Source organism: Cyrtonyx montezumae, unplaced genomic scaffold, assembly GCF_038088225.1.
Source record: "Cyrtonyx montezumae isolate F1298 unplaced genomic scaffold, pur_monq_1.0 scaffold_8, whole genome shotgun sequence".
In the NCBI taxonomy this organism is placed as follows: domain Eukaryota; kingdom Metazoa; phylum Chordata; class Aves; order Galliformes; family Odontophoridae; genus Cyrtonyx; species Cyrtonyx montezumae.
Genome location: NW_027072089.1, coordinates 67,372,225 through 67,381,319, shown reverse-complemented (window position 1 = coordinate 67,381,319; position 9,095 = coordinate 67,372,225).

Genomic DNA, 9,095 nt, shown 5'->3' with positions numbered 1-9,095 from the left:
CTGCCTGCACACTGCAGAGAACAAGGAATGTTATTACAGTGCATGCTGTAATAATCTCTCTTCACACGGGAAGAGAGATTAGCTCTTGTTAATAAGCAACCAGTGCCATTTTGATTTGCTAAGAGTGGCGGCAGAATCACGATAAACAGAGGGTGGTGAAGCCAGAGAAGCTGTGTGTGCCCCATCCCTGGAGGCGCTCAAGGTCAGGTTGGATGGGGCCCTGGGAAGCCTGAGCTGGTGTGTGGCAGCCCGACCCATGGCACAGGGCTGGGGCTGGCTGGGCTTTGAGGTCCCTTCCAACTCAAGCCATTCTATGATTCTACAATTCTATAATTTTATGAAACAGATTCCCAAAGGGTTGTGGGCAAGAAGTACAAGTTGAGCATATCAGGGCATATATCTGTAAACCACCTGCCAGCATAGACAAAGCTCTGATTGCGATTCCAGATATATTTGGATAGCTTCAAGCCTAAAGAGGGTATATGTAGGATATAAGGAAAAAATCTTTAACACACTGGAAGAAATTGCCCAGTGTTGTGTTTGATGCCCTGTCCCTCAAGACTTTTAAGGTGAGGATGCATCAGGCCCTGGGCAACCTGATCTTGCTGTGGTATCCCTGTTCGTTGCAGGGGACTAGATGGCCTTCAGAGGTCCCTTCCAACTCTAAGGATTTTATGATTTTGTGATTCTATGATTCTATATATCTTGAATATGATTTTGAATGTACATATGAGTGAGATGTATGTACACATCCCTTTCAGCCTTTCAAAACTTCCATGCTCATCTTTGGTGCTCTACAGGAGTTAAATTCTAAATGCAGCAGCATCTTGTGTTAACTGAGTATGCTACAAGCTTCTCTGCTTGCATTGTGCAATACATTCACGTAGAATTGGGACTGGCCTCCAGCTCCAAAGAGCAAGGCTCTACCTAATTGTGTAGCCATTAGTTTCATAAGATGTTGCCTTTAGTGGTTCCAACCTTTGGAGCATAACAGAAGTAAGATCTCAGTGGACAGTTTCCATGCGATTAAGATCTCTTTGTGGAGCTGAAAAGATCTGAAAAAAAACCAAAACAAAACAAAAGAACATGCTTTCAACATACTTCATTTTGCCATAAGCAAAACTGATGCAATCATTTCTTCATGATCCTTGAGGTACATACTGTGTTTCTGAGCAGGGAAGTGAGCCAAAGGCACTCAGTAAGTGAAAGATAACTGTGGTTTCCCAAGGATCCCATTGCTACCCTGTGGTCTGGGCTTGGCAGAACACACACAAGTATCTGAGGGTGATCCAGTGACGGCAGAGTCCCTGCTTGTTTCCTTTTGCATTCCAAGACTGTGCAATCCCCTGGTGACTGCATCTTTCTGATTCTGCTGCTGGTCATGCAATACATCTCAGCTGAGGTCATCCTGAGTCAGAGTTTGGCTTCCCTCATGGTGCAGGAACTATGTAGTACTGAGTGGACTCTTACTGTACTTCTCTTTTTCCAGTCACCAAATAATGTTCACAGATAAACACTCAGACCATAGTTATTATTTTTTTAAACTTGTAAGTAAGGCTCACAATGTGCTCTGTAGTAAATATTTTCCATGAACGCTTTTCTTTAATAGAGTCTATTAATGATTGATTTGTATGAAATGCTATAATGCAAAAATTTAATGTTTTATGCAAAATATTAAATTATAATCAAGGCCTTGTTTTATCATCTCACATGGAAACACTGAAAAAATCATATATAGGTGCTTAGAAATGTTTTATAAAGCATATAGATGTTTCTGTAGAATAATTAATGTGGTATTTAAACATTATTTTCTCAGGGAAGAAGAAATGAAAATAATATTATGACTTAATAAAGGTGTCTCGTTGAATAAAAGGACCAAAAATTTGGGGCTTTTTTGATTCTGTTTGTGTATGTTTGCAGAGCCATCTGCCCAGACTTCTTTACAACAGAAGATGCTTGGAAGCCTTCTGATGCTTGATCCAAGACTGATGATTGACTGAAAACTCAAGATGCCAGAAAAATAAACAAGATGTTAGGGAGGTGGATATCACATTGCCGTACATTATCTCATTGCCTGCTACTGTCAGATACTGCTTTTTCTTTCTTTCCTTTTTTCTTTTTCTGTTTTGCTTTAAGAACAGATGCATTTAAACTGCTGATGAAGGTGGACTTTTTAATGATTTCTCAAAAGTGAATGGCATCTGTGACTTTTTATTTGGCTTTGAAGTGGGTCCAAGAACAATTGTCTCAACAGTGGCTTGGTGAAAATTTACATCATACTATGTTGATATCATAAACTACTAATTGCTTCACTTGCCTCAAAAACCATGGTTTATAATGGCCAATGACACAAGTGAGAAAGCATAGTATGTAATCGATACTTTAAGTTGTGTAGAAAGAAGATAAGAGTAGTTGATCCCAGCTCTGAATGGTGTCCCTGCCTGGCCCCAGGCAGCTGACATCTGGTTCATCTGTTCTCAGTATCTCTTAATCTCACATTGCTCCTGCAACAGGGACAGGGCAGGCCTCTCAGAACTGATTTGGGCAGGTCTGAAGTCAGGGTGGGAATGCAAATCAGAGGTGTTAGCCACTCCAGGGACAACCAAGCAGGTCCATAGTGATGTAGCAGAGCTGAGACTTATCTGGGAGGACAGTTTGTGGGTTTGTTACCCAGGGGCAACCATGGCTTGGCACAGGAATGACTGCAGCACCAGGAGAGCTGTAGCTCAAGCAAGGCCAAGTGGCAGAGTCTCAGCTGAAAAGCAGGTCCCATGCGAGACAGGGTCTGAGGTCACCACATAGTGCTGCCCAGGAGCCTGTTCCCTTGGTCAGTGAGGGATCAGAGCAACCCACAGCTGTGATGCTTCCAGGTCAGTCCTCAGCACTCCAGCAAGCCCCTCAGGGGAGAGAAGGTATGTGTCCAGGTTCCTGACTTCAGATTTGGCATGCAGTCTTCTTTCACTGTGAGGAGCTTTTAAGACCACATTTGCTGTAATTTCAGTCCATGGTGTATTGACTGAAAAAATGCTAACTTCAGACAGTACATCCGAAGAGTCCTCTGCTGATGCCTTAGAGTCAAACTCTTGGACAAGGCAAAGGTACAAGGCTGTACACACATGCAGACTGTTTGTCCTTGCAGTTAGTGGGATTAAGGGTATCTTCATTAGCTCCTAAAGATATTGTCTTGGTACTGCTGCTGAAGAAACACTGTTAGTTCCAGTTCTGACCAGCTGGAACAGTTAAAATAATAGGCAACTGCTGCTAACTTCATTGAAAAGGTTTTGCCACTGTTTATATGCCAGGTATTGTGTAGTGAACCCAGGCTGCTATAGGATACTGAGGTCTTTCCCAAGCAAAGGTGTTTCTGTCTCTGCAACTTGGACAAGAATCTTTAAACCTTTAAACCCTGGTGTAGGCATAGTGCCTCACAGTCATTTGGCTGTTCCTATGGTAGATGACTGTCATGTCCTCAGGGAATCAGTTCACACTGGGACCACTGCAAAACAGAAGCTGGTGCATAACACTTGAAGGAGTCCTTGAACACAGCATAAGCAGTTGTGTCTACCTGCCCTGGCTTCTGTTAGCTTGGAATTTAACCCGTTCTTTGATTTTAACTTAGCATGTGAAGTGTCCTGTTATCGTGATCTCCTGAGGAGGTCAGGCCTATTCCTCTCACATTTTCAGCACTGTCCAAACATTTCACAGAATCACAGAATTGCAGGGTGTCCAGGCAGGTCTTGAATATCCCCATAGAAGGAGACTCTACAACCAATCTGGCCAACCTGTTCCAGTGCTCCGTCAGCCTTACTGTAAAGAAGTTCTTTTGCATGATATTACAGAACTTCCTATGTACAAATTTTAGGCCATTGCTCCTTGTCTTATCACTCCACACCCCTGAGAAGACCCTCATGCATTTGCCTCTCACCTCTCTTTAGATAATTATAAACATTTATGAACTCCCCTCTCAGTCTTCTTTTCTCTAGGCCAAACGGTGACAGGTTACTCAGTCTTTCCTCATACAGGAGATGCTGCAGGCCCTTTATCATAACCAGCCCTCTGCTGGACTCCTAGTAATTCCCTGTCTTATTTGAACTGAGGAGCCCAGAACCAGACACAGTAAACTAAATGTGGCCTCCCCAGGGCAGAGTAGATGGTGAGGATCAGCTCCCTCAACCTGCTGGCCACGCTCTTTTTAACACACCCCAGCATACCATCGGTGTTCTTGTCCACCAGAGCACACTGCTGGCTCATTACCAACCTGTTGTCCACCAAGACCCCCAGGTCCTTTTCTGCAGAGCTTATCTCCAGCAGGTCAGCCCCTCACCTGCACTGATGCATGTGGTTATTCCTCCCCAGGTGCAAGACTCCACACTTGCTCTTGCTAAACTTCATCAGGTTCCTCCCTGTCTAACTCTCCTGTCTGTCCATGTCTTGTTGAATGGCAGCACGGGCTTCTGGTCTGTCAGCCACTCCTCCTAGCTTTGTCATCAACAAACTTGCTGAGGGTGGGCTCTATCCCTTCATCCAGGACACTGATGAAGATGTTGAACAAGACCAGACCCAGCACCAACCTCTGGGGAACACCGCTAGTCACAGGTCTCCAACCAGACTGCACCACTGATCACAATCCACTGAGCTCTGCCAGTCAGCCACTTCTCAGCCCATCTCACCATCTACTCATCTATCCCATACTTTATAAGTTGCAAAACAAGAATGTTATGGGAGATGGTGTCAAATGCCTTGCTGAAATCAAGGTACACAAAATCCACTGCTCTCCTCCCATCCACTCAACCAGTGATGGAAGGCTAGCAGGTTGGTCAAGCATGATTTCCCCTTGGTGAATCCATGTTGACTACTCCTGATAACCTTCTTTTCCAATTGCTTGGGGAGGCTATCTGTTCCATCACCTTTTCAGGGGTGGAGGTGAGGCTGACTGGCCTGTAGTTTACCAGATTCTCCTTCTAGCCCTTTTTGAAGACTGGATGACATTGGCTATCAAAGACCTTCTGTCTCTAGCTGAGATTCTGCTGCTAAAATAACACTGAAGGGCAAGACATTAGCAAGACAATACCATGAAGGGGCCAAATTAATTAGAAACCAGGCTAACTGACTCACTGGGAGAGAAAATATCTTTCTTAATCTGTTAGGAATAGCTATATTGAAAGTTGCTGGGTTTAGGTATTTAGTGAGAAGGCTGTGGGAGATGTAATTGAGTCATATCCAGAGAACTTCTGTCTCAGAGGGGTCAGTTGTTGTGGAAACTTCTTAGTTTGTAATCTTTACCCACTCTGATGCAATGGGAAAGAAGGGTTGGACTTTGGCTGGCATTTCTTACTGGTAGTTCACATGTTTCAAATGTCAGCTCCAGTGAACAAAACGCTTTGCCATTTAATTTGTATGTATGTGTTGGCATGTGAGGTGGAGTTTGCAAGGCTAACGTGTTGTGATTGTAAAGAGAGTGCATGACCAGGAAAAAGGGGCTGAAAACAGTCTCGAGGTGATATAAAACACTCCTGTGATACTCCTCTCCCACCAGTACTTTCTCTTTACTCTGGCTACATGTTGAAACCTACTTGAGGGGTAAATACTTTCTGAGTACAGTGACTGGGCAAGATGTTTTTCAAATGACACTGTGAATTCTCAAAGCATCTTCCATATCTGTTATGTTGATTTTCCTGCAGTAATATTCCAATAATATCTCAATTTCCAATAATATCTCAGATGCTAACTTCGAGTTACTGTCAACATTTTGACTTTCTAATAAGTAATGTTCACCTGAGAGGCTTTTATTACTTTTTCTGTCTACATGTATAAAACAAAAATTCATTCAAGTCCTCAGAGAATTTCAAGTTTGTTTACCTCTTGGGCAAGTAGTAATCAATAATCCATTCCATCCACTTAGGTTTCCTTCAGCATGTGTTATTCATGTTGTGTTTTTATTTAATTCCATTCATTTTTTTTTTTCTCTATTTGACGATTTCATGTTAGCAACCCTTAATATTTACCTTAAGTAATGATTTACTGTTTTGCTGTGGGTGATTAACTTGCGTTTGTATACATGTTCCAGATGCTGACCCAAGCTGATGCTGTCCTGAGGTATTTAAAGGAATAGTGTGGTGAAAAAAATTAGGGATTGATTTTTTTTTGCTGGTGTGGTATTTCTGTACATTACATAATGATGATATACCCCGAACTATCCCATATCTCTCTATTGCAGGTAAATGCAAGGATATAATACAAGCAGGCACACGTACGTATACATCTCTTGTAGCTTAAGTACTTGATCTATCATTATTTCTTCTAGTTAGATTCTCAGTTGATGGTGAGAGATATTTCCAGTAAAGAAATAAAGCTCTTATGCAAATAAGATGGTGATAAGGAAATTTGTTCCTAGTTTCAGAATGAATCATAGGAGCTGTGTCTTTATTTCAGGTTTGGACAGACATACTTTTCATTGGGTCATCTTCCCAACTCAGCTCCCTTTTCCTGTTACCTAATGTTTTGCAACTGCCTACTGCAGAGCTAGGATGTCACTCTCATGCAAGACAGTGTTATTTTTGATCCAGTTACTCTGTACAGCTAGATTGTAGTTACTTAACATTAGTTTTCCTTTTATGCACTTCTCAAGAAGCTGAGATAGTTCAGCTGTTCTTTGCTACTGTACTCGGAATGTAAACTTTGGACTACTTGTTAAAGAATTAACTTTCCCCATCAATTCAAAAGAACTCCACAGTCAGATATTCAGTCAGTAGCTTAACAGAAACTGACTTAAAACAAGTTTCAATCCTGGGAGGTGTCTTACTTGAAGCCGTGTTTACAGTAGCTTGACAAAAAGCTGATATTTTTGGCTATGTACTGCATGAGACATCCAAACTTTTCATTGCAAAAACAGAGTGATGCACTTGAATCTGAATTTTACCTTAAAAGTTAATTGAAGATTTATTTTTTTAATACTTCCTAAGATTAATCAAGGGTTCTGATATTGAATCCATTCTGCTGAAACCTATGTTTTTCATTTTTGCTGAAAAAGATGGCTTCACGAAGTATGCTGACAACTTCCATCTTCTTTCATTTGCATGTTTAAATTTCTCTCCTGAATTATCAGTTAATGTTCAGCTTCATAATTCTTGAATATACATTAAAAACAAACAAACAAACAAACAAACAAACAAACAAACAAGAAGAAACCATAGAAAAATGTAGCCAAACATAGAAGGACTAATGTAACTTAGGATAATAATGTTTTTTTAAGTCTCTTTCTTTTGTCAAAGTATTGCCAGCAACTCAGGTAGCAAAGTTGTAAAAAATCCTGTTGCTGTGTACTCAGGGAGCAACTCTGTGCAGGATTTTTTTTCTATTGGTCTAGACATGGTTATTTTTTCAGACTTCACACTGAAGAAAATATGTAAAAGTGAGAAGTTGGTGGAGTGAATAAAGTCAAGAATGAGATGAGGAACAGCCTTTTTTTTTTTTTTTATTGCAGCTAACTCTGCTCTAGTCCATATGCTGGAGACATGATACTTACAGAATGAAAAACTCAGTTGTTTTTTTTTTTCTGTGTCTTTGCCTGGTCCTGCATTCACAAATTCTGTTCACGTTGCAATTTTTTTTTCTTTTGTTAAATTTGAGTGATTAATAGAGTGATGGACTTATAGATGAAAGAAGCCATCCTAAGAGTAGCATTATGAAATATAACACAAAGGAAAGAATTAGGGTTGCTGAGGAAACTTTTGGCCTGGGATTTTTGAGCATTTAGTCATTCCATTTTCCAACATTACCAGCAGTGATTTTCTGAGAAGTCTTAATGAATGTCCATACAATTATGATTAATAAGCCTTACTTGTAGATGTCTCCACATATCCTGTGAGCTGAGATCATCACGTGGAATGAATTTCTAGAGAGCTGTACTTGTTCATGTGTGGATTTATCTATGAGTTCATAATTTCTTATGCCACCCATAGAAGTCCAGATTTATAAATGGAGATCTGGTCTACAGAAAATGCAACTTGAATTACTCACAGTTTGCATGCATAGTCTGAAGTAGAGAAAGAAAGATTTTTTCATATAAATTGACTTACGTTCATGATTGATTAGCTGTACCCCAAAATTAACTTCAGAAATCTCAGTGAAGTCAAACTGTACATGGTTTTCACAGTACTACTTAAAGTCAGAGGTGATGCAGAAATGGGTAAAGCAGATAGAGGCAGACACTTTTCAGTGGTATTCAGTGAAAGGAGAAGAGGCAACTGGGGCAAACTAGAAAACAAGAAATTTCAATTACTCATAAGATAAAGCTTTTTTACTGTGAAGGTGCTCTAATATTGGAATGTTGGAGAGGTAGTGAAGCTTTGGTTGTTGGAGATACTCCACTTGGACAAGGCTTTGAGCAACCCACCGCAACTGACTTTTAAGAGTTAAACTAAACAATCCCCAGAGGTCCCTCAATAATTCTATGGCTGTATGAAATATGGAAGTGGCACAATCCTTATTTTCAACAATTTTTACTAAAATTTGGAAAAAAAAAGAAAAAAAGCAAACAACCAAAAAGTCTTGCCATCGTTTATGTGCATTTATGTGTAAACAGTGCATAACAAATTTGTTTGAATTTTTTCTGAACATACACTTACAGAATGTGTAGTATAAGCCAATTTGTATTTACTGTTGTCTATTTGAGGCTTTTAATTCAGTTTCACTGTATTTAGCATTGTGATATGTTTCAAATGTACTTCTCTTGTATCTATATCTTTTCAGGTTGTTGGATCTGCCTTTATATTCTAACAGATTTTCTAGACCATCAGTGCAAGTGTTTCTTCTTAATATAATTTTATGTTTTTTAGTTTCTAGTCTGATTATAAATCAGCTTAATATAATTCAGCTTAATACTTGAAACAAGTTATAGTAAGAAGTTATAGTAGAAGAACTTGTTTGTTTATTATGGCCACTGTTCATCTAAGTCCCATGTAAATCACAGGCCCAAAATATAGAGACACAAATTGATTTTTTGGTGGAGTTCATTTTGAGACACTAGGTTTCTTTGACTGGTACATATTTAACAAGTGACACAACTGTGTGTATTTTATCTTGTTTCAAAATCT